Source organism: Canis lupus, chromosome 1 (genome assembly GCF_003254725.2).
Source record: "Canis lupus dingo isolate Sandy chromosome 1, ASM325472v2, whole genome shotgun sequence".
Lineage (NCBI taxonomy): Eukaryota > Metazoa > Chordata > Mammalia > Carnivora > Canidae > Canis > Canis lupus.
The window spans coordinates 78,422,775-78,449,605 of NC_064243.1; the positions used below are offsets into that span (position 1 = coordinate 78,422,775).

The 26,831-nt window shown below is 35.6% G+C and overlaps 1 pseudogene; it reads left to right on the plus strand.

Annotated features, from left to right (window-relative positions):
- The first annotated feature begins 410 nt into the window (after positions 1–410).
- On the plus strand, positions 411–26,831 carry LOC125756090 (proteasome subunit alpha type-1-like; annotated as a pseudogene).

A 26,831-nucleotide genomic window follows, 5' to 3' on the forward strand; every position in this document is an offset into this window, starting at 1 on the left:
GGGACAGCCCATTGCTAGAGAGTGGGGAGATTAGAAAGTAGTAGGAAAGGGGACAGAGAAGGAGTTGTCAGTGAAGTAGAACAACTGAGCTTGGGAAGCTGAGTAATAAATTTGGCTGGTCTTTATCCCCAGTTACTGGGAAGTAACCTGTAAATCCTTGGAATTTCCGGAAAGATAGGAGTGTCTCTGTTATTTATGGAGGGATGCTAGATTGTTCATGCTAATGGGATGACTCAGGATGGGAACTAGCCCCACCAGAAACACCAACCCTGTGGTTAGAAGGTTGGATCATGTGATATCAGCCTGCTCTCTGGTGAGGGGAGAGGACTGAGTATTGAATGCAACAGAGTAGCCAGGGACTAAATCAATTGTGCCTATGTAATGAAATCCCAATAAAAGTTCTGAATACTAAATTTAGCTAGACTAAACTTTGCTAGTTGACAATACTCTGTTGTTGCATGGTAATGTGCCCAGAGGGTAGTGAGTCCTGAAGATAAGGAAGCTTAATGTTTGGGATCCTCTCAGACCTCACCCTGTGCACCTCTCCCTTTGACAGGTGTTGCTTTGTATCCCTTTGTTATTAAAATTGCAATAGTTAGTATAGCACCTTCCCTTAGTTCTGTGAGTCATTCTGGTGAATTATTGAACCTCAGAGGGTAATAAGAACCTATGAATTTGTGGACAGCAGAGCAGAGGTGAGGGTGGCCTGGAAAACCCTGGATTCATGGCAGTCTTGCGGAGGACTGTGCCCTTAATGTTTGGCTCAACTCTGAATAGTTGGGTGTCAGAAGTCAGTGCAGAGGCCAATGGAAGAATATATTTTAGGGAGCAGGTAGTGATTATTTGAGTCAGTTTGTATGCAGACTGAGAATTGAGGTCTCTATTCACCATGTGGAAACTATGGGTGGCTTTGACAAGAGAATATTCCATAGAGTTAAGGAAGTGAAATCTTGATTGCAGAGCATTCTATCTAGAATAGGAGGAGAGGAACTGTAGTTAGCAAGTATAGACTACCCTTTTGGAATTTTACCATCAATGGAAAAAGATATTTGGCTTTAGTTGGAGGTAAAAAATGTGGGATTATTTTTTCTTCTTCTTTAAGATTGGAGATTTTATATAATGTTTACACTGATGAAAATAATCCATTAGAAGGAAAACACAGATGAGATAGGAAAGAGCAAGAATAATGTCTGAACATTATCCTTGAGCATCTGAAAGGCACTGGATTAGATGCTTAATTTAGGGGTTGGCCTGGAAAAGAACACAGATGATGCTTCCATAGTAGCAGAAGAGAAGGGAGATTATGTGCATAGATGTCTTCAAATGACAGGTAAGTGACCTTGCAAAGTTCTCTCTTATTGCTTCTGTTTTTAGTGGAATACAAAACAAGGTTATGGTGTGAGAGTGAGGACAGTGTAGAAGTTATTGGAGCCTTGAGGAGAGAAAAGCGGGTATGAACCCCAGGCAGTACTAAAGAATGTGACGATAGTGATCATGAGTAAAAAGTGAAACCAGTCAGCATGGTGGCAATGAGGAGCAAGGAGAGTCTCTGCTCCACAGAATTGGAAGTCATAGTGGGGTAAAAACTGTAATCATTTGAGAGGGCTCCCAGGGAGGGAGAAATGCATTCAAGGCACTCTTGGACCAAGAAGGTAAAGTGAATAGGAAAAAAAAAAAGTGAGGATATGACACGTTTGCTGTTAACAGATTAGTGGGGAAAAAATAGAAAATCCATAAAGAAATCTGTGTGTGTTTAATAATTGTAGAACTTCACATCCATTCAGAAAAAAAAAATGGATTATTTAATACATGTTGTAACTGGAGGAAAAAGTTTATTTTATTTTTTTAATTTTTATTTATTTTTTTAGAAAAAAGTTTAGATCTCTGTCTAACATTTTATACCATGAAAAATTCAGACAGGTCAAATACTTAAATATGAAAAAGTAAATTACAAATTTGCTATAAAAACAAAAATTTAAAAATAATTTTGAAATGGGTAGACACAAAAGTATAGAAATTATTGTGAATTGTATTGATCAATTTTGCTACTTAAAGTTTAAACATATCAATTCTTTTTGAGCACAGAGACCAACACAGGGCTCGATCCCACAACTGAGAGATCATGACCTGGGCTGAAACCAAGAGCCAGATGCTTAACCAACTGAGCTACCCAGGTGCTCCTGTTGTTATTTATATTACAGGAAGTGGCTAACTAATTTTATTATTAGTTAATAACCACCACTTATAGTCAATAAGACCAATAGCCCAATAGTTAAATAGACAAAGTATATGAACAAACCATTTATTTAAAAAAAAAAAAAAAAGAAATGTAGCTAGGTAGCTCTTGGGCATATTAAACATTAGTTAATATCAGCCATATTAAAAATGCAAATGAAAACTATGAAGCTCCAAATTTCACTCATCAAATTGGCAAAGATCAAAAAGTTTGATAAGACACCACTGGGGCAGAGATTATACATTGCAGTCTATAAGATGGAAACAAATGAAATAGTCATTAACAAGGTACTTTGTTAAATAAAATATGCTGTATCATTATAGTGGAACACTGAGTAGCCAAAATTAGCCAAAGAATGAGCTAATTTTATATGCTACTTTGAAATGTGTTACCAAAATTTTGTTAAGATAAGTTTTCTTAAAGATTTTATTTATTTATTCATAAGAGACAGAGAGAGGGAGAGGCAGAGACACAGGTAGAGGGAGAAACAGGTTCCATGCAGGGAGCCTGATGTGAGACTTGATCCTGGGACCCCAGGATCACACCCTGAGCCAAGAGCAGACGCTTTAACCTCAGCAGCCCAGGCATCCCTGTCAAGATAATTTAAAGAGCAAGCAATACTGCGAGGAGTAACAATGTAAGGGGCACCTCAAGACTCAGACACTGCATATGATAGCTACTTTGAATCAAAATAAAAAAACAAGTGTAGTACACACACATAAATATGCATGTATACTTGTATTTGCATAAAAATATATAGGAATATATAAACATACTAATTGTTTGCTTCTGGAAAACGGCTTGAGTCCTATGGAAGAATAGAATGGAACATAGTCTTACCTTTTTGGAACTTTTAAATTTTATGTCAGTATTTTATTACATTTTATACCGTATTCATATTATCCACTTCAAAAATTTTAAGGAAATATTTTAAATTAATACAATTGGAAACTATTGAAACACTTTAAACAGTTGAGTTTAAAAAATAAAGGTAAGCCAGTATTGACTGAAAATAAAAACTTTTGAAGTTTTAAAAACGTAATGACAATAAAAGTAATAACATTGAATTCACAAGGGAATTCACAAGGGAGCTGAAGAATACTGACAAGGATTTATTAAGGAGAATGATATGGTTTGTTTCATTCTATCTTGGTTAAAATATTAAGCATGGTTGCTAAAAAATTTTAGGCAGTTAAGCCCCGGTGGCGCAGCAGTTTAGCACTGTCTGCAGCCGGGGACATGATCCTGGAGACCTGGGATCAAGTCCCATGTCAGTCTCCCTGCGTGGAGCCTGCTTCTCCCTCTGCCTGTATGTCTCTGCCTCTCTCTCTCTCTCTCTCTCTTTCTCTCTCTCTCTCTCTGTCTTTCATGAATAAATAAATAAAATCTTTAAAAAAAATAAAAGAAAGTAAATAGACTGCATACTGAGCAAACCTGAGATGGAAAAAAATAGTAAACATTAAAAAGTTGATCAGGAAAAAGAAAATGAATAATAAGAATGTGAGGCGGTAATACATGATAATAGAAAAATATCCAAATAGGACAATGACTACAGTAAATGTAAATACAGTTAACTCACTTATTTAAAGTCAGAGCAACTCAGCTTCCTTCCCTTTTATGTTAAGAAAAATGCAGAAAGTAATTACAGTGCCTTTGCTAATAATAGAGCTAATGTTGTTTTGGAGATCTTTGTTTTGCATATATTTACCCTAAATATATGTGTTCTATTTCCTCTGTTTTGGTTATTGTTTCCTCATGTGTTTTTGTTTTGTCCTCAGCAGAAACCTCTAATGCATAGACAAAAGTCATGGAGCAGGTTACAAGAAGGACTCAGATCCCTCTCCCTCTCTGTAGCCTTGCTAAGTTACTGTGCAAAGCCCTCCCACTCTGGCTCTGGGCTTTGGCCATGTGACGTACTTTGGCCAATGGAATATTAACAAACATGACACAACCAGAGACTCAGGAAACGCTTGTATAATGTTTTCCTGCTTCTGCATTTTGCCTTCTCTGTGAGAATGTGCCTGCCTGACAATAGAGGACATGAGAGACAGAGAACTAAGCCATAGCAGTCATTTAGGCAAGGCTGACCCTAGTACAGTCAAAAAGCCGGCCATCCCCCATAATATGTGAATAACTGCCACAAAATAAGTAAAATTATCCAATTAACCCACAGATTTGTAAGCTAAATAAATATTTATTGTTTACACTGCCGAGTTTTGAGGTGGTTGGTTATGTAGCAGTATGGTGGTAAAAGATTCTTGGTACAACTGAGGAGACTTTTTGGATTGGCTTTTTCAGTGAGTGTAGAATGAGTACAGTGGTGAGAAGCCACCAGTCCTCATGTGACAATGTAAGCCAACACTCCAGTAAGTGAGACACAGCGCACTCACAAAGACATTGAGGGACCATTTTACAACAATTCTCTCCACCAAATGATCAAAATAGGATTGAATTTTAAAAAGTACCAAGGGTCTGATACCTGCTAGTCTATACTTCTTATTAGCACCAATTTATGTTCTTTCAACTCTGTTCAACTGCAATGTAATTCTTCTCATTTGCCAGTCTTACTCTGCTTCTGACAGTTGCCTTCTCTTTTCTGGCTCTCTTGCCTCTGTTTAACCTGCCACAGCCTTTTGTTTTCCCCCTTGTGCTTCAGGAAAAGGAAGATAACTTGGCATACCTGCCAAAGACTTGTGACAGTAATATATGAGCAGGGTGCTCCCCTGATGTCTCGGAATAAAACGGTACCCTCAAGAAGACAAACCCTCTGTCATTTGGTTTCCAGGGATACAAACATCTAAAAATGCAGAGCTAAATACATTTAAAGTAAGAAATTCTTTTAAAAGTGAAAGTGCAGAGAATGATCTAGAGGGAAAAAATATGGGCTTTGGAGTCAGATACTCCTGGGATTGAATCCTGACAGCCATTCACCTCCAGCAAGTTACTTAGCTGCTTGAGCATCCCTTTCATCTTCTGCAAGATGTGAGGATTATGAGACAGAATAACTGAACTCCTAGCACAACCAGCATATTTCTTCTTCCAAGTCTCTCTGGCCTTACTGACAACTAAGACTTCTTTTACATTACTACTAAATATCCCCCAAATCCTTTAGCAATTCTGCTCTGTCAGAGCCCCTCTAAACTGCCTCTCTTTGGAAGCCAGTGCTCTTTCTGAGCAAAAGCCCTATGGTTACTAGGATCTAACTACTAAAGACAAAGAGAAGAGAAAGCTAGAAATAACATTTTAAAATTCTTATTTGGATACATTTTCAAATTGGAACCCTTTATCCTTCTTCCATTAAGAAATAATGCTTCCATGACTCATTAACAAAACAACATTTTAAATTTCATAGAACTTGCAGAGCAAATCAGGAAGATTACTCCATAAAGCAATCGTGAGGACACTGTTAGGTACAATTATATGCCATAATTAATAGTATATAGCTAGTCAAGTTGATTTATGGATCTATGGAATGATGACCATTTCCTAAAGGAATGAGACTGGAGCCCTGAGACAGGTTGTTGACAAAATAAAAATTGACATATTGGATGTCTGATAAGAATTTTCTCAGCTGTTGATAACAGTGGATTATGACTCATTTAAATATCTTTTCAGTTTAAATCCCTAGTTTATGCCACAACCACTTTCATAAACACTGAATTATAGATGATAAAATGTGCAATTTTTATTTTTCATCAGTAGGATAACTTTCTTGTTCTTACACTATTCTAAATAGGAGGAATATAAAAGCAACAAAATCTTGACAAGCACTTATTCCATGGCTAAGAGATGAAAATAGACACCACCATTTATTGAATGTCTCAAATGTGCTAAGTACTTTGTGCATATTATCTTATTTAATTCCAATGAAAACCGTTTGGGATAAATATTGTTAGCCCCATTTTATAGGATGAAGTGTTAACAGACAATAAGGAAAGTTCTTACGTTAAAAATGGCTATTTAAAATTATTATTGGATGCAATACTATTAACTGAACAATAAAATACGTATATAACAACCACCAAGCCCCTCTCTTGCTTCACCTACTTGAAAACAATGCTTCCTCTGCATTCATATAGTGGGAATCCTGGATTCTGTCAATTTCTCCTTATATTTCCTGCTCTCAGGATTCACCTGCCACCTAGCCTTATTCATTTGACTTGCTACATCTCCTTTTCAAGTGAACTGCTTATGCTACTCTTGAAGGATTTTCAAGAAGGGCATTTTCTTGTCAGTGGCCAGATGAAGAGCTGAATTTTAAAATGAAGATGAGAAGTCAAAGGTGGGAGGGATTCTTTTCAACTTTTCAAAGCTGTATGAAGACAATGGGTTAAAAATAAAATTGTGGTATAAATTTAATGAACAGGGGAATGAGTTTCCATCATGAGGCATGTAAATACAAAATTATTCTCTGTGATTTCTGTTGTCCTTGGCCATTATAGTTAGGAAAGCTTCTTATAGCACAATGTAACTAATCAAAGAATCATTTAAAGTGTATTTTTGGTACACAGATATTATTAATAAGTGATTCATTTCAGTCATTCTTATATATGATATACCAAGAAAAAAAAAAGATGGGGAATCAGACTAGCTGTTTATGAAATTAATCTTAACTTCCTTGGAATTTGAATGTGGTATTTTGGTGTCTACAGGGCACAAAGGAAGAATAGCATACAAAATACTAATTTCATTTGTTGCACAATACTATTTTTTTGACACTATATAAAACTAAACAGAGCACATTGGGTTCTCAGAAATTCTACAATGATGTTAACATCTTGCTTTTATCCCACAAGGGTGATCCAAGTTGGAAGCTACCATCAGAATATAATTCCTGCCGATAAACTAAATATTCATTATAATTTCCAGCATCCCCCAAGTCAAAGACTTCCTTACTTGTCATAATCATCTCACTTAAAAGAAATCGAGACATACTATAATTAATGTTTTCTCTATGTTGAAATTTTTCTGGGACTGAAATTTGGATATCTCTCATTTTCTTGTTTCAAGTTTAGATTATAAAATGACATGTGATTTAGTGCCCCAAAGCACTTTTCAGACTAAATTAGTCCGAGGCTTTTATAAATGCCTAAGAGAAATTAAACAGCTTAGCCATAATTAAATGACTGGCTAGAGGTAAAGCTAAAATGAGAAGAGTCTTTTGTGCTTTTTCTCTAGCCAGGACACAGTGCTGTCTTCCTGTTACAATATGAACCTTTTCCCCCCTTTATCTGCCTTCAGTGGAGACAAAACAGCTGGTCACCATCCTTCCTATTTGGATAAAGAGCACAAGAATGGATTATTATAAAAATCACCTCCTTCCCTCCAGTCTAGTGGGTGATGATTCCACTGAAGGGAAAGAGCAATAGAGGGGAAACTTTCAATGTTGCTGGCTTGTTTCCATGTAGTCTGGATAATAGAGCTCTTTGATGTCTGGCACTTTCATAGCCACCAAATTCAGCCTCCCAGTCAACAGAAAAGCTATTTTACACTACTTTTGATGTGATGAAATAACTTAACTAGACATGGTTAATCACATAGCTGGTGATTATGCCATGCAAGGAAAAGCCATTAAAATAAGCCAAGTGCCGCCTCTAAAAAGAACAAAGGAAAACTTCCTAGCAGGCATGTTCATAGCTGACTCAAGTGCTCTGGCATGACTCAGTTTTTTACCATCCAGATTCACTCTCACTATTTTCATAACACGAAACATAAACATCACTGCTTCCATGAGAATTCTGCATACCTGCCTAACTTGCTTATTTCTTATTCTGTGAGGCAGTCACAATTTGTCTTTACTTTGTTCCAGACATATTTGGCTTTGATCACACCGCCAGGCTGAACACCGACAGATTCTGGGACTAAAGCAGAGAAAGCTCTTTTGTAAAAGTTTAATCCCACTTAGGTCATCTGTTTATTGCTTTGTCCAAAACATCTAGGTTTTCAGATGATTTGACTAGTATCACAAATGCAAATCTTATAATAAATGAGAGTACCTACAGGTTAGCAGCATCAAAGGAAACTAATGCTCTGGGGGGAACAGCACTGACAAGTTGGTTTATTAGTTCAGCTGGTTTGTAAAGACCAGCCAAGGTCCTGTTTTCAACTAGATTGTTTATTTGTACCAGTGGATGCTCAACTATTTCAAGAAAATAAGCAAACTACATCTACTGAGTAGATTCTTTCTATGTAGGGGAAATTCTAATTTTTGTAAATCTCAATGAACTGAAAACTAATCAAATATGACATTTAACCCACATTCATGCATTTCTCAAAGCCTGATAACCAAATGAGTCAGTGATCTTGAAATTAAGCTATTAATGGTAATATATAATTACACTGAAAAAATTAACTATAGGCTAAATAATCTATGTATTAGGTGGGCTATCTATGTTGGTCGAACATAGAGGGCACTGTTGTATAAAAACCATCCAAGAACCAACACAGATGTTAGGAAGATATAATTCTAAAAATTAGGACTTCAAGGTAATTGTAGAGAAAGTTACTCAGTGCTGTAAAACAAATCTACACCCTGTGCTAAGATGATTTATCTTTTTAGGAAGGAGTATAACAAATCTCGAAAAACTCATTCAATACAAGAAAAATTGCATTTTTCAGTAATGGATGGATTTGTTAACTATTCAAAAATAAAATGCCAACAGGTCATTAAAAGTTGAATTACAGATGCTTTCAGTGTCTATATCACTGTTTGAAATGACAAGGAAACTAATTAAACATTCTGCCCATAGTTTCCTCATCAATAAAATGATGAGGCTCATTCACTCAGTCAAAAATATTTATAGGGCTCCCATTTAATGTGCCGTATGATTTAAAGTAATAAGACACACAGAGTCTTTGCCCTCTTGGAACTTACACTCTGGCAAAGGAAAGATGGAAAATAAACATGAAAGTGGTAATGACTCTGAAACAAATAATAAAGACAATGTGACAGTGACTCGGAGAGGAAAGTGCTGCTTTAGTCAGGGATCATCTCACCTGATGGAGGAGAAGTCTAGCAAAGATGTGATTTGGGCAGAGTTGGAGGAGAGAATCCCAAAGAGCTGAACCAAACCAAGGCCTTAGCCAGGATTGGGCTTGGTGTGGTAGAACCAGAAGGACAGCATGATAAGCATGATGAGTAAAGCAAGTGTGAAAAGTGGTTAGGTCAGAGATAAAGGAAGAAACTAAACACATGATATTTAGTCCATGGTATTGGTCTAAAGGAATTTGGACTTGAGTTTAAATGTATTGGTAAAGCATCATAGGTTTTGAACAGGAGAGTAAGAAGGAATTTACACGTTCAAAGATGGCTCTTGCATTTGAGTACAGACTAGATCTTGGAGTAGCAAGAATTGAGGGAGAAAAACCAGTTACCAGGAGTGGATTAGATGGTTTAGATTAGGGCAGCTAGACTAGATAGGAAATTCTCAATTTCTTGGCAATTGATCATTTTCCCAGTCTGTGGAGACATCTCAAACTAATGTTTTTTAAATGCAATAAAATACAATGTAGAGAATTAAAAAAGAGAACTAGTATATTAAAATATATAAATATTTTACATGTGATTAATACATTAAATAACAAGATTTAGCATAAGTAAAATTTTGAAATGTCTGCACAAGCTGACTATGATATGGAAATATCTGATTAATATTGATAACAAGGTACTACTAATATCACTGTGGTTAGTGCTACATTTATGATTAAAGAAAATGCTGGAACGCCTGGGGGCTCAGCGGTTAAGTGTCTGCTTTCAGCTCAGGGCAAGATCCTGGAGTTCTGGGATTGAGTCCCACATCGGGATCCCTTCATGGAGGCTGCTTCTCCTCCCTCTGCCTATATCTCTGCCTCTCTCTGTGTGTCTCTTGCGAATAAATAAATAAAATCTTTTTTTTAATGCTAAATTTTAGTTAGATGTATATGAAAACAAAGTTGCAAGTTTTTCCATATAAATTCACACACCTCTGAACTCTGGGTCATACATGATCATATTTGTAGCTTCCTCCATTTATACCACTTTCTTCGGCCATTGAGCTTAGGGAGCTCAAATTCCAGATAACTATACTATTTCTATCTCTAAAGAGAATTTGAGTTGATATCAGAAAAAACTCTATAGAGATTTTTCAGTTTGCCAAGATATCCTGACTTCCTTACATCCTTAGAATTGACTTTCCATCCCAAGATTTAGATGTCAGATATGAATAAGCAATAAAACCAGGGCTCACAGCAACATGGATCCACCATTGCTTTGAAAATACTTACTAGATAAATAGTATGTACATGAGTTAACTCCTGTTTATATACAGAAACACTTTCTCATATGCTCTCAGAAACAATAGAAACAATGGGGAAAATATAACTAGAGATTCACAGTCCTGGGTTTTGCTCTTGGATCTTCCTCTCAATTGTTTGATTGCCTTTGACAAATTACATGACTCACTGATTTCCTCATTTATACTGTAAAGCTAAAATATATTTACTTTACATTGACCAGCCAAGCATGCTACTTTTCTGTAGGAAAAAAAAAAAAACTAAATAGGTTGAATAAAATGAAATAAATCTTTTCATGCTATTGATATCATCGTGTGATGCATTCCTCATGGTTATTTGGCTTGGTTTGATTATACTGTATATTGAAGAAGAGTTCTAATTGTTTTGACAGGCTTAACACCTATCAAAGAAATTATGTATGGAAGAGGGAAATCTTAGTTTGATGTTGTCTCTGAGATACTGAACAGTTTTGTCGTCCATTTCTTAATATTTGTTTTGCTTTAAGTACATTTTGTTCCATATCCAATTTTCCCTTTCCGCTTCCAGCAACCATTGCTTTCAAGGTAACTTTCTAATATAGAATACAAGAGGAAATCTGGATCACTAAGGACTTTCATTATAAATAATAAGAAAACATGAAAATAAAGTGATCTTTCTAAGTTCAAAAAAGTATGTTTTTATTTATGTATCTAGCCTTAAAAACAAATATGGGCTATATATCTAAGCCCCTAAAATCCACCCAAATTAACCTAATGAGAATCAGTTTTGGGGGGCCCTTGGGTGGCTCAGTAAGTTAAGCATCTGCCTTTGGCTCAGGTCATGATCCTGGAGTCCTAGGATCCAGCCCCACATCAGGCTCCCTACTTAGCAGAAAGCTGCTTCTCCCTCTGCCCTTCCCCTCTCTTGTTCTCTCTCTCTCTTTCACCCTCTTCCCCCCACCTCTCATCTTCCTCAATAAATAATCTTAAAAAAATCAGTTTTTGTAAATCTACTGCTAACCATTTCAATTAGTGATTTTGGTATCACAAAATTTTAAAGAAGCCATGATAAAAGACCTAAAGTTAGCTAATATGGCTAGTATAATATGACGTGGGCATTAAAAGGTAAATTTCTATGACAAGTATCACAAAGAGCCATGACATTTACCACGAAGTTGCAATCAGAGTGTTTATGTGTGACATGGAGTTCAACATTCACCTATAGTTTTGGAAACCCACAGGACTGGGTTAATGGAAAGAGCACTTCAATTTTTACTTCTTGGCCAAAATCAATAGGCATTCCCTCATCAGGGAAGTGAGCCCAGAACGAAAGCCAAGACTGTTAATAAGCAAAGAGTCTTACTGGCCTGGTACTATGTGAGGCAAGAGGAGCAGTATTACCAAGGGTAAACATAGTTGTTTTTATTACATTACAGAATTCGAGAGAATTAATGAGAAGGAAGCTTAGATATATTAATATCATCTATAATAAAATATGAACAAAGAGAAGAAAAATGACATAATTGAACCATGGTCTTTGAGGACAGGTATATATTAACCCAATTTGTTATTCTCTAGGCTAACATCTTGGCCAGTTACTTAAAATGTCTATGGCTCAGATTTCTAATCTATAAGCATAGACATGATAACAGTAACTGTCAGAGTCCCCCTAAGGAGCTCTGGGATAGTCCATGTGAAAAAGTGTCTTGCAATTGAGTAGGCAATTTTAGTTTTACTCTTGTCAAAATAAGCATTTCTTTTTGTTAATTTAAACTAATAAAAATTAAAGTTACTTCTTAATTTTCAGGCATGGTAACATAATAGGATGTTCTGAATAAGATTCCTTTTTTTCTTGGTTTGGATCTTCCATAATTTTCCCCTTTTTTCCACACCATAGTCCCATAGTCTTTTGGCTTTCTTCTTACCCATCTTGGTTCTTTTTTTTTTTTTTTTTTTACTGGTCCATTTTATACCAATCATACTTTAACCTTCCTTTCCCTCTTTTATCGTGATCTTTCTCCCACTGCCTTTCCTCATGCCTTCTCATCACAGCTCTCCTTCTCTTTGGCTCAGCTTCAACACTCATTTGCACTGTGACCTTTCAGGCCAGAGTGTGCTAAGTTGCATGCTTGTCTTTCCAACCAATCCCAGAACTCTTTGATCTTGCAGAGACCTGACCAACCATGGCATTTCTTTGAACTCAATGCCTTTGGCTTTTCTCAATAGCTCTTCCTAACTTCTGCCTGTAATTTTGCTTTAGCTGGAATTCCATTTGTTGGAAGGTGCCAGTTGTATAGGCGCCAAATATTTGAGGTTTTGTTATGTGATCAGAAATTTGGATATTTTAAATCAGGGAATTTTAGCAGTGCTCTAGTGGTTAAATGAGTCTTAAATAAAAACATATATATGACTTAAAACACAATACAACTTTTCTGTGAATAAAATTAAGAAGGAACAATGGCAAACATAAAATGGCTGTTTATATTATATTGTTTCTTATCAGAGCAATATTAACAATTTTCTTAGCTCTGCAAAAATTCCACTACACTCTCTTCCTTCAAATTGTAAAGTAAAGCAGCTTAATAATTTAATAAAAATTAATAAAATAATTTAATAAAATCCTTTATAAGTTTCATGTGTTTATTGAAACTGGATTATGATTAAGATGGAGAAGTGGTGGTAGAGATTTAAAGATTATAACATGCAAAAAAATAGAAAAACTATAGTCCTAAAAAGGAATATTGAAGTAATTAGTCACATTGACTTGGAACAGTTAGTAATAGATTTGCATGTTACATCAGTCAAGATTTTTTTTTAATTTGTGAACTAGAAACAATGTAACTCTGTTGTTTTTCTCTCTCTCGATTATACTTAAATATTTGATCATTTATCTGGAGAAAGATGAAAAATCTGATTGAATTGTCCAGACAATTGCAATACAAAAATCATTTGTGACTGCATTGTTGTTACCATATTGATTGTAAATGTGAAAGTCAGTGGCTGGGTCCTTTATGAAATGTAGCTGGAGGCTCTCTGGCTCAGCTTTATTTATTAACAAAAGAGGGAAACAGTTTCAGAGTGAGTGAATATTTTATAAAACATTCACAAAGAAGGAAGGAAGGAAGGAAGGAAGGAAGGAAGGAAGGAAGGAAGGAAGGAAGGAAGGAGGGAAGGAAGGAAGGAAGGAAGGAAGGAAGGAAGGAAGGAAGGAAGGAAGGAAGGAAGGAAGGGAAAACATCCAGGCAAGGAAATAAAAAGACTTTCAGTCTTCCTTTTATTTAAAGTTAAACCTAAAGATACTCTAACAAGATTTGGTTTTCAGAACTTACTTGTTAAAACTCTACCAATGTGACACATTTGAGACCTAGACTCTGCTGCTCCTAGAGAAAGACAGAATATGCGTGGTGTTTGTGAGTCAAGCCACAAATTGCTCTAGCAATTGACTAGAACTTGAAATTCTGGGGATCCCTGGGTGGCTCAGCGGTTTAGCGCCTGCCTTTGGCCCAGGGCGTGATCCTGGAATCCCAGGATAGAGTCCTGCGTCGGGCTCCCAGCATGGAGCCTGCTTCTCCCTCTCCTCTGCCTGTGTCTCTGCTTCTCTCTCTCACTCTCTCTCTCTCTATGTCTATCATAAATAAATAAAAATAAATTTAAAAAAAAGAACTTGAAATTCCACGTGTTAGGTATATCCTTTCACTTGAAGCTGTTGTTCCTTTGTAAAACATACTTTTCCTTAAAATGGGAATCACTTATGCTGTTTAATCACATGGAGCAATCACAAGGATGGCTCCAGAAGAGATGGTGCTACCAAAAGATTAAATATGGGAAAAGTAAAAAAGTATAAGTTTTTGTAGCAAACATCATTTTTTAATGGGCTAGACCTACTAAATCTGTATCAGATGAAGATTTATATTCCTGTTTTTACTTTTGTTTTTTTACCGAGTAAATATCTATGGAGTTTTCCTGTGTGCATGTCATTATTCTAGGTTCTGGTGATATCAAAAACACACACACCGACTTATGATACTCTTTCATACAACCTTCTTTCAGTATGTAGTTATTGAATTTCTAATACATGCCCAGTAATGGTCTGGGTGCTAAGAATATTGACATGAATACTACAGAAAATTTCCCATTTTTCACTGTGTTTATTTTCTTTGGAGAGTGATAAAAATAGACAAAAAATTGTCAAAGTGTTGTCATATTAAAAAAATGGTATTTAAGATCAAGGAATAACTGAGGGAGAGTGGGTATTTCAGATGTGATTGGAATGAAGAAGAAGCCAACCATACAACAGTTTTGAGAGAGAGCATTCTAGCTTTCTAGCTAGAGGTAAAAAAAAAAAAAAAAAAAATCTCTGAGACAGAAGGAAGTCTAGCAAATTAAAGTAAGAGTTACCTGTGTTATAAGCTTCATCAGAGGGAGCTAGAGGCAGAATGTTATGAGCTAAGAGTGCTGAGGTAGACAGTAGCCAGACTGTGAAGAGAATTATTGGTTGTGGTATGACGTTTGCATCTTAAGTGTGCTGAGAAACCCCTGTAGAGGTTTTAAGCAGAAAAGGAACAAGATAAAATGTATGCTTTAAAATTTTATTCTGCTTGAGAGATAAACTAAGTATATACTCTGTGTTTGACACCACTGCTTACCAAATGCCTTTTAAAAAGCCACTGCCAGTTTCACTTCTGCTTAAGATCTAGAAACTCACAACAGAACATCATTCTCATCTTAACAACAAGATAATGGTGGATATCCTATAAAATCCTAACTTTCTTGAATTCATCAGAGCTCTGACACAGCATGACAACAAAACAAACTGAATTCCAAGGAGTGACAAAGCACCTCTGAGGAGAGATGGGACCCATGGACTATTTTACCTTTGGCAGAGTGTGGGAAGGAGAGATGACTGCTATAGAAGTAAGTAATATATAATCAACCAAAACTATAATAAAATCTAAAAGGCTGAATGTGGGCTATCACATCAATTTAGAATAACTGAGAGCCTCCCCTCCACACAAAAAGCCCCTCTCACAATGGTGAGGGGGATACTTCTCACTCACTCCCAAAATCTTCTTCATGGGCTTCCATCAGGTAACCATTTAAAAAAGGGGGTGCAAGGCATGAGAACAGAGTGAGCACTCTGCAATGGTAGACATATGAAAGAGGCGATTGGCTACCACTGAGGGATAAGCACACAACACTTATTCCTAAGATTCTATTTCCATGAGAAGCAAAATCCTAAACCATTGATTAAGAGGCAGCAAATCCTTTTGCTCCCACACCTGCTGGGGAGGGATATAAGCAAAACCACTGGGGGGAAGGGAGGAAACCCTCCTTTTTGCCTAAGCAGCCAGGCAAAGATTCATTGCCTCTGGAGAAAGCATAGAAACAAAAGCTGTCTGCTCCAGGCTGAAAGGGCAGAAAATCCCCCCAAGGCTCAAAATCCCAAGTGATTTCAATCAGGGGCCTGCTACTTTTGAGAGAGGGGCAGAAAACTCTTTCTTTCTCAAGTTGTGTCAAAGACAGATGACAGTTTGGCTGTTATAGGAAGAACAGGCAGGAATGATGAAGAGACCCAAAGCTCAGACACAAAGACCTTGCTTGAAACTAAATAGGGACCAGGAGACTAGAGATTCACTACTCCAATCACAAGCTTAGTTAGCATAGGCAACCAAGCAATAACAATGCACGACAATGTGTGTTTTAAAGGAGTGTGGCCAGTAATTGGGAATGTAGAGAAAAACTCTTGATATGATACAGATATCTAGGACCTACTGAAAACTGTAGGTGAGGGAGGAAAAAATAAAATCCCTTGGCCACCCCCAGGCTTCACACTAAGCACAAAATGACAAAGACTTACACTGGAGAAATCTGAAATTTGTAGTACACTGAAGGTAACAATAGCAACCACAAAATCTACAGTTTGCTCAACTACCAAATGGACTGGCTCAATCTTCCACATTGGCAGCCTGATAGCGAAGAGACATGCCCACTTCTAGATATAAATACTATTTATTTCAACTTCAACTGATTTCCATGAAACATGACGTTTTGCATTCAACTGCATTTAAGAGACATGCAAGAAAAGCAAGGGTGAAAAAAAGATCCATTCTCAAAAGATAAAGCAACTAACAGAAGCAGACTCAGAAATGACTCAGCTGTTAAAACAATCAGAGACTTGAAAGTAACTCTGGGTAATATGTCAAAGAATCAAATGGAAAGAAATAGACATTATGCAGGAGCAAGTGGGGAATTTCAGCAGAATTGGAAACTATAAAAAATGTCAAATACAAATGCATACAATTAAAAAAAAACACTTTTGGGTATCAAGCATTCTTTTAATAGCCTTATAAATAGACTAGACACAGCTAAAGAAAGAAACAATAGACTGATCTAAAGAGAGGTAAAGAGAAATTACTCAAAATGAAACAAAAGATAAAAGAATAAAAAAAAAAAAACACAGAGTATGCCAGAATTATGGGACAAGTACAAATAGTTTAACATATAGGTAAGTGAGGTTCCAGAAAAAGAAATTAGGAGGTTGAAAAAATATTTGAAGAGCTATAGGCTAAGGATTTCCAAAACTAATCAAATACAACAAACTATAGATCCAAAATGGTAAGAGAACACAAAACAGTATAAATACAAATTATATATGTATTTATATATTATATATAGGTAAACAAAGATGTATACAAAAATGTAGGCACATCCTAGTTAAACTTTGGAAAGCCAAATATAAAGTGAAAATCTTGAAGAACAAAAAAATAGAAACACAGGAACAAAGATACTACCCACAGAAGACATCCCATCATTAGTTATACCCACCAGAAAACAGTGGGGTGACATCTTCCAAGTACTGACAAGACTACATAGAACAAAACTATCAACGCAGAATTTTATGCCCAGCAAAAATGTTTTATATAAGTGAAGGGAAAGTAAAAGTATTTTCAGACAGAGAAAAGCTAAAAAGAAGTTCATTGCTAGTAGATTTGCATTACAAGAAATAGTAAAAGAATTTCTTCAGGCAGAAAGAATATAACACAAATGTAAATTTGGATCTCTATAAAGAAGAGTACCAGGAATAGTAAAAATGCAGATATATATAAAAGGTATTATTTTCCACAATTTTAAATAGCAAATATAAAAAGATAAGTGAGTGCTTAATTCAAAATAGTAACACTATATTGTGAGGTTTATAACAGCAGGAAGTGAAATCACAATAAGAGAAGAGAAAAGAATGGGAAAGAGGAAATGGATTTCAAATGTATACTGTTGCAAAGTTCTTATACCAAAAGTGGTATCATACTATTTGACAATAGACTTTCATAAATAATTTATTAAAAACTTTGGAACAACAATTTATACACACACACACATACACACCTGTGACTATTACCTTATGCAGCAAAAGGGATTTTGCAGATGTGATTATGTTAAAAATGTGGAGATGTGGAGGTTATTCTGGATTATCCAAAAGGGCTGATGTAAACATATGAATCATTAAAAGAAAAAGGCAGATCAGAGTCAGTAGTAGGTATGTAGCCACAAGACAAGAAATGCAGGTGATCTCTAAAATTAAAAAAGGCAAGGAAGCAGAGGTCTTCTAAAGAAATGCAGCCCTCCCAAAACCTTGATTTTAGACTTTGGAACTCCATATATATAGGAAAATAAATTTATGACGTGGTAGGCCACTAAGTTTGTGGCAGTTTGTTGCAATAGGAATTAGGAAAATGATACAACTAATTAAGTGATAGTATGGGTAAAATGCAATCATAAAAATACTCAATTTTAAAAGGGTCAGATGAGGTAGAGAAGAACATAAAACAGATTGGAAAACACAAAAGCAAAAATATAAAAGTACAAAATAAAAATAGCAAGAGAGTAGATTTAAATTCAGTAATATCAATTATCATACTCTATCTAAAAGCTCTAAACAGAACATATTAAGGGCAGAAATTGTGAGATTGGGTAAGAAGGCAAATCCCAGCTACACATTGTCTATTAGAAAACCACATTAAAAGAAAACACACACAAAAATAAAAGGATGGATGAAAATATACAGTGAACAGAATAATGTTAAAAGTCTTAAAGAGTCTTAGGGATTCTTAACAAACTCTTTCATAAAACATGAAACAAGATCGCATTTCCAGACTCACACCACAATACGAAATGCTGGCAAGAATGTGGGAGAACAGCTCCCGTCCATTGCTAGTAGGAATGGTACAGCCGTTTTGTAAAACAATTTAGCATTTTTACGTAAAGTTACACTTACCATAGGATTCATCAATTCTATTCAAGAGAAATGAAAACATGCTCCCTTCTATACCTGCATGTGAATGCTTCATGGTAGTTTTAGAAAGTACTGTCTTGTAGAATTCCTTATTTGTATTAGTTTTCTGTTCTTGCAGCAAGGAATTACAAATTCAGGTGCTAAAAACGACACCCACGTATTATCTCAGTTTTGTAAGTCATTGTCTGGGTCTCTGTTGAGGGTCTCATAAGGTTGAAATCAAGGTACTGACTGGGCTCGGCAGTTATCAGAAGGCTTGGAGGAGGGGCACCCGGGTGGCTCAGTGGGTGAGTGTCTGCTTTTGGCTCAGGCAGTGATCCTGGGGTCCTGGAATCAAATCCCACATGGGCACCCCCCTCCATGGGGAGCCTGTCACTCCCTCTGCCTATCTCTCTCTTCTCTATGTCTCTCATAAATAAATAAATACATAAATCTTAAAAAAAAAATGGCTTGGGAGAAAATTTGCTTCCAAGTTTATTCAAGCCGTTGGCCGAATCCAGTTCCTTGTGACTGTAGGTTTGAATTCCGGTTCTCTTGATAGCTGTTAGGTGCCTGCTGTCAGCTAACAAAGGCCCGCCACATTTCTTCTCAGATGACCCCCTCCTCACTCAAAGCCATCAATGGTGCATGAAGTCTTTCTCATGTTAGGTTTTCTGCACTGCACTTCCACAACCAGCATGACAAAACTTTCTGCCTTTAAAGGGTTCATGTGATCAGATTAAGCCAACATGGACTGTTCTTCCTATAATCCTCTTATCCCTATAGTCACCTGTGCTATATAACAATATAATGACATGTGTGATATTTTATCATATGCACTGGTTCTATCCATGCTCAAATGGGAAGGAATTAACAAGGGTGAATTATTAGGATTCTGCCTACATATTATTCAAGAGGCAGTAGATATTGTTAGAATATTTGTTGAGGAGCATTATTAATCTGACTTGGATAATTATATATATATTTGCAATATATATAATATACATATAAATATTTGCTTCTCTTTGTGATATTTTAATATTATACAGACATAGCTACTAGGCAAAGTATCTAGAATGTTCTAGTGATAGGTTTTAACTGTCAAGGTCATATCAGTGGCAAGATTTTGCTTTCCCGGCTTATTCCAAAGCAATTTCTTTAGCTGGATTTACTGGAAGTACTAATTTCTACATAAGCAGTACTGCCTACATTTTTTTCTATGAATGAAAGGAGAGATAAAAAGCCATGAACCTAAATACTCAAGCAATGATTTAAGAGGAAAATAAGTCTTGAGTTCATTCACCAGAAGTATGTCTAACCTGAACATGTGAAGAGAGGGAAGCAGATGAACAAAAATGGGACTCTGCAGGAAGGTAACATCGTCAATAGGTCCTGGGGGTACTATCAGCATTCCTTTATACCACCTCTTTTAAAAATACCATTAAGGGATTAGTAAGGCTATCCCAGGGAAGTGTGAATTCTGACCCTTGTTTAAAGATTTAATGATCCGATACTAGTTGACTTGTCCTTATACTTGTTTTTCACTCTAATCTGTTCTCACTGAAGAGTCAAATGAGACACTATCTTTTCCCCCCAATTTCATTTTGGTTTTATATATATACATATTAATATGTATATATATATATATATATATATATATTTGACATACATCATCTTACATACTCCTAACACATTTGAAATCTAAGTAGTATTGCTCCCATTTGCCAGAAGAAGAAACTGAAATTTGGAATTAAAATCATCTTTCTTAGATAGCACAAATAAAAAGAGCCAGAATCCAAATTAGAAAAAAAAGGGGCATCTGGATTCAAAGCGTGTGCTCTTATCACTTTCCTCCATTATTTCTCATAGAACACATATCATTAGGCCTTCTTGGAGTTTGCCTCTTTCCCCAAGGTTCATATGGCCTTGAACTAATGAATGCTTGCATCATTAGGTATAATCTTATGTATTTTATTTTGGCCATGTGTGTACCTTATATTGCAATTTGGTTTTCTGCTTTACTCTTAGCATTATGAATTTTTATTCTTGGTTTCCCATGATATAGGTTACCATGACCTATCACTATTTTTTTCTTTTTGGCTATTTGCTTATTGTGTTTATTTGTTCTTTTGTTAGGGGACCCCAGATCTAGAAAGTTGAGATTATTCTACTCCTTTTGTCATGGCATGATAACATCATATCACTCTGCACAGTTCCTAAACTGACATCTTTTTAAAATTCCTTTATTTTACCTCTGTACCCTCCTCTCATTTCATCCCTTCCTTCCCATTAGGCAACTATTCCGATTGTTTGATGTCTTTTAAAAATTCATATATGTCTTTTACTTATCGGATTTTTTTTTTTTGGTGTATTTCAAAAATACAGAAAGGGGGTTAAAATATCCATCCAATTCTGCTTTATTCTTTTTCACGCAGTACTGTGTTTTTAAGATCTACTGACGTTGTGTGAATCTCTTGACCATCGCCTCTAACTTCTGAAAAGTATTCCATAGTGTGTATTTTCCTATAAGAAATACTTAGAATGCCATCAATCTCCCACTCCTGAACGTATTGCTGCAGTGAACACATTTCCCTGCAGAGATGTACAGGGAAATGTGGGGTGAGCAAACTTTTCTGGGCCATATGCTCCAGAGTGAGATTGTTGGGTCAGAAGTTATACATAACTCAGTCTGACAGCAAACTCTTCAGCCAGCAGTGGCCGAGGGTTCCAATATCTTTGTACTCTTTCCAGCTCTTGGCATCAATGAGTTTTATATGATTTTATAATTTTATGGATTTAAAATCCTCTCTTCTTGTTTTTTTCTCTCCTTTTTCTTTTCTTTTCATTACATGCTAATGAGTTAAAGTTATTAGTAATATAGATTTCTCCATCTGGGAATTACCACATTGTAATATTTGTCAATTTCTCTAATCCTTTACTTTTGATTTTCAGGAGTTCATTATGTATTCCAGATATTAATTCCTTATTTTTAGACACTGTAAATATTTTCTTCCAATATATTATTTGTTAACTTTGTTAGTGATTCTTTATTGAATAAAAAATCTTTAATATTAATAAAAACAAACATCTTTTTTCCCCTCGGTTTGTTCCGTGAGAGATTGGTTTACTAAGTCCTTTCTCAATCATAGATCACACAGAAGTTCTAATATATAAAATATTATTTATAATTTACCTTTAGGTCCTTAATCCTTCTAAGGCTTATGTTTGTAGATATTACTAAATGAAAAGATTGTTTTGTAATTTTTCTACTTGGTGGGACAATATACTGTCTTCTAATTCCTTCCTCATTTCTTTCTTCAACACTTTCTATCATATATCAAGTTCTTATATATGAATGAATCTGTCTCCAATTTCTACTTGCTTAAATATTAATAACTCCAAGCACCTTGAACAATCTCTATCACAAAGAATTATTTTAAAATATTGGAATAAATAAATTTCATTCATAGGATAGTGTTATTAAGAATTTCTGCTAAAATATTTTTTACATGTATATGTTTCTGAAATTTAAAAGTTAGGGAGATTTTGAATAAACTTCATTAGTCAATTTGAGGGAAGTCTCTCTGACCTGTCACTGATAAGAAAAGGCAATGTTATTCAACATCCTAAATAGATGACCCATAAAATTCCTTAGTACTCCTAAACTCAGTTTCTATGGTGGAAAGCTAAGGGAATTTGAATGAATGGGATAGCATGTGGGTATAGCTGAGGTTGAAGTATTCTGCTCATGCCCTTAGAAGTGCTAGTATGACATTCCATTTTTACTTTTTGACCTTACTCTTTGTTCTGGATTCTCACTAAAGCATTTTGCAATCCACACCTTTTCCTAGAATTTCATGGAATCCAGATTGTCTGCCTGATTGCCAAGAACTTCAATGGGAGATACTAGGTACCAGTGAATTGCATAGATTTTCTGATTTGTAACACCAGACAGCACATTCCTTAATCACATTCTTCACTGGAAGGTGATTTTTGTTGCTTGCTGATAGCAATTTCATTATATCAAACTGGACTGCAATATGGCCAAATAAGCACTAGCCATTCGCTTATTATGGGACTAGGGCTAAGAATCTATTTATGCATCAAAACACATCTTGGAACAGCTTAGATATTTCCTGGAAAGGAATAAGATGTAAATAATTCTGGGTGATGTGCTCTTAATTTGGATAATCTGATCTGCTCTGTATTCTCTGTCACCACAATATAAGGTGTAGGATCGTGTTTGTCTGACAGTAGCAGAACTATTACTACAGTGGCTTAAAAGAGTAGAATGCTTAATTATGTCAGGCAAAAAGGAATCAGGAGACTATTCAGCTATATTGATTTAAACGAAGCCATCAATGACTCATGCTCTTTTTCCTTCTCTGTGGCTTTTGTCATAGTGGCAACATAGTGGATCCTAGATTTCTTTTTAATGAGTCTAATTAATACAGATGGATTTCCCTTATTAATATTTGAAGGTGTTACCTTCAATCTGCCCTCTTAATATTCTGGACTCTTTAGAATTTCCTTTATAACATTATTTAGCCATTTTTAATTATCTAGCCCTTTTTTCTTATGAAAATTATGCAGTTGCTAAAATGTCCTTTTGAAATGTGTAGTAATAATATGGATATATCTTGATCAATTTATTATTGCCCTAGATTTAAATGCTCTGATTAAAATAGATATTATAATTATATTATATTTAGGTAATGCAAAATATGCGTAATTCCAAATAATGTATATTATATAAAAATATAGTATTTATTGAGGACTTATTATGTGGCTGGCAATGCTTTCATCAAGCAAATTCTTGACATAGAATAATCCAGTTAACCTCACCTTAAATTTCAGATATAAATACTAGTAATATCCCCATTTACAAATGAGGAAATTTAATCTTGGAGAGAACAAGCACTCGCCTAATGTGACACAGCTAGTGAGTGGTTCTTCTGAAATTTGAATCTAGGCAATCTGGCTCTAGACTCATGCTCTTCTTAAATACCACAGTTACACAGCTATGCTTCTATAAATATAATTTGTTTCCATATGGCAATTTTTGCCAAGTTATATTATATGATTGTTTAATACTCAACTACTCAACTTGTAGTCACTAAGTCTCCAGATACTTTCTCTTATAACATTTAAAAAATATGTATATGCTTGTGGTGGAGACATTGTGACCTTTATCTGTGTGTGTGTATGTTATTAAATCAGTTTTATAACATACTAAGTGGTTCAGTTTAAGACCTTGAAATGCACATGGGGTCTCGGTTTTTTGCCAAGTTTTACAATTACATTTCTTCTCTTAATTGAACTAACCTCATCCATCTGAGTTTTTGTTCACTTTTGGCAGGATAAGTAAAGGCCTTGCTACAAAGAACACGTAAGTCAGAGGAAGCCTTTGATTATTATTCATTCCCATAAAATGTACAGATGTGGCCTCAATAATGTGTACTAAAAATACTAATTTTTGTAAACCAAGAAATTTGGGACAGCCCAGTTACCTTGTTAGGAAGAATATCAACCTTCACAATACTACTTAGACAACAGTTCTCAAATCTACATTGTTCAGCTTTCAAAAGTTCAAATTCATGTATGTACTGAAGTCATTTTAAAAAGCTTTCACATGTGAGCCACTCTTTTCAGTGTTGTTGGGGAGAAGATAAAAAATAAAGTTTTAATACACATAAAAATGCAAAATATTTTATTTATAATTATCACAAATTTGCTTGCCAGCCCATGGCTTAAGGACAATTTGATTAAAGAACAACAAAACCCATATAAGTTAATCATTGCTGAAAGCCTGAAAAATGATAAATTTAAGCAGTAGCTTTATTTGTAGTCAACAAGGGAATTAGATTATCCTTTTGCAGCAGAAGAGGTTACAATTTGTTACATCCCATTGACAGCCTCTAAAATATACAAACCTTTTACCTAACAAAGATAACACATCTTTAGGAGAAATAAAATTACTTGATTTGTTTTATGAACCAATGGGTGTCCTATCTGTATTAAACAACATAAAATATTTGTACTTTTGTTTTTGATTGGTGTTGTATCTATATTTTAGAAGGTAATAAAAGACGTTTGCTTACTGTCAGGCAACCAGAATCAAAGCCCTTCACTTGGTGGCAATTGCTTAGGAAAGCATATTGTGCTCAAAAATATTAGATATTCAATAAATACATGGAAATAAAACTTTCAAGTTAAAGAGGGTCTTAGAGACTGTCTACCACAGAGATTTTCTTTTTTCAAGAAAAAAAAATCTCTTTTTATATATTTTACTATTTGTAAAACATAATGTTGAGACACTGCTCTAGTGGACTCCACAGAGAGTGCCCTAAGGTCTATCTCATGAGACCTCCAATTTCCCATATCAAAGCTCCTACCTTATTAGGTAGCATTGAAACACAGTTTTAAATAATTAGTAATTCCACAATTTGATAGAAATAAGGAAACTGAGGGACAAAGATGTTAGTTAGTGTCAGTAAGAATTTGAATTTACTTTTCCTGATTCCTAGATGAGCATTCCATCATCTGAAATGTTGTATTGAAGGTTAATGCTCAAGGATAGATGTTAGCACAATGTAATTCTAGGCCAAATGGAAAAGATACTTATATAACCTGTATTTTGGAATTATTGATGCTACTGTTCTGCTCCATTAGTAGGGATAATTGCTATATGACTGCATTGAGTCATTTTGAAAGCTATTAGATTCAATTGAATGCTAAATGCATTTTACTAAAGTAATAGGTTTGTTTGGCACTGAAATAGCTATCAACAGCAAGTTCTGGGATCTTCAGAAATCATAAAACCGAATATGCATCTTCTTCAAAGGCCTAGAATAGTTTAAGAAAAGTATAACTGGAGAACCTGGAGTAGACGGTCTTAGGGGTAGTGAGATTAAGATTTTAGTTAAATTTTGGCGCTCCTGAAGCCGCCACCTCTGCCGGAGGCCGCAGCCGGACCCCCGCAGGAACCATGTTTCGCAACCAGTATGACAATGATGTCATTGTTTGGAGCCCTCAGGGCAGGATTCATCAAATTGAATATGAAATGGAAGCTGTCAAAAAAGGTTCAGTTGGTCTGAAATAAAAAACCCATGCAGTGTTGGTTGCATTGAAGAGAGCACAGTCAGAGCTTGCAGCTCATCAGAAGAAAATTCTTCATGTTGATAACCATATTGGTATCTCAATTGCGGGACTTATTGCTGATGCTAGACTGCTACGTAATTTTATGCCAGTGTTTGGATTCCAGATTTGTATTTGACAGACTTCTTCCTGTGTCTCGTCTTGTATCTCTAATTGGAAGCAAGACCCAGATACCAACACAAGGTATGGCCGGAGACCATATAGTGTTTGACTGCTTATTGCTGGTTATGATGATATGGGCCCTCACATTTCCCAAACCTGTCCATCTGCCAACTATTTTGACTGTAGAGCCATGTCCATTGGAGCCCGTTCTCAATCAGCTCGTACTTACTTGGAGAGACATATGTCTGGGTTTATGGAGTGCAATTTGAATGAGCTGGTTAAACATGGTCTGCGTGCCTTAGGAGAGACACTTCCTGCAGAACAGGACCTACCTACAAAGGATGTTTCCATTGGAATTGTTGGTAAAGACTTGGAGTTTACAATTTATGATGATGATGATGTATCTCCGTTCCTGGAAGGTCTTGAAGAAAGACCACAGAGAAAGGCACAGCCTGCTCAACCTGCTAATGAACCTGCAGGAAAGGCCGATGAACCAATGGAGCATTAAGTCACAAACCAGTCTATATGCATATTATCAAATATGTAAGAATGCAGGAACCCTTACTGATGACAGTTATCTATACTTTGAACCAAAAGATGCAGCCTGGTCTTCTGGTATGTTTTAGGAATCGGTCCAGATGTGTTTTTCCCAAGTAACTTGTCTGAACCATATAATGGTGTGCATTTTTCTTTGAAAGGGTCTATATAATCATTGTCTAGAAAGTATAGTTATCTGTACTAATGTTTTTATATGAAGAACATAGTGTCTTTGTGGTTTTAAAGACAACTGTGAAATAAAATTGTTTCACCTGAAAAA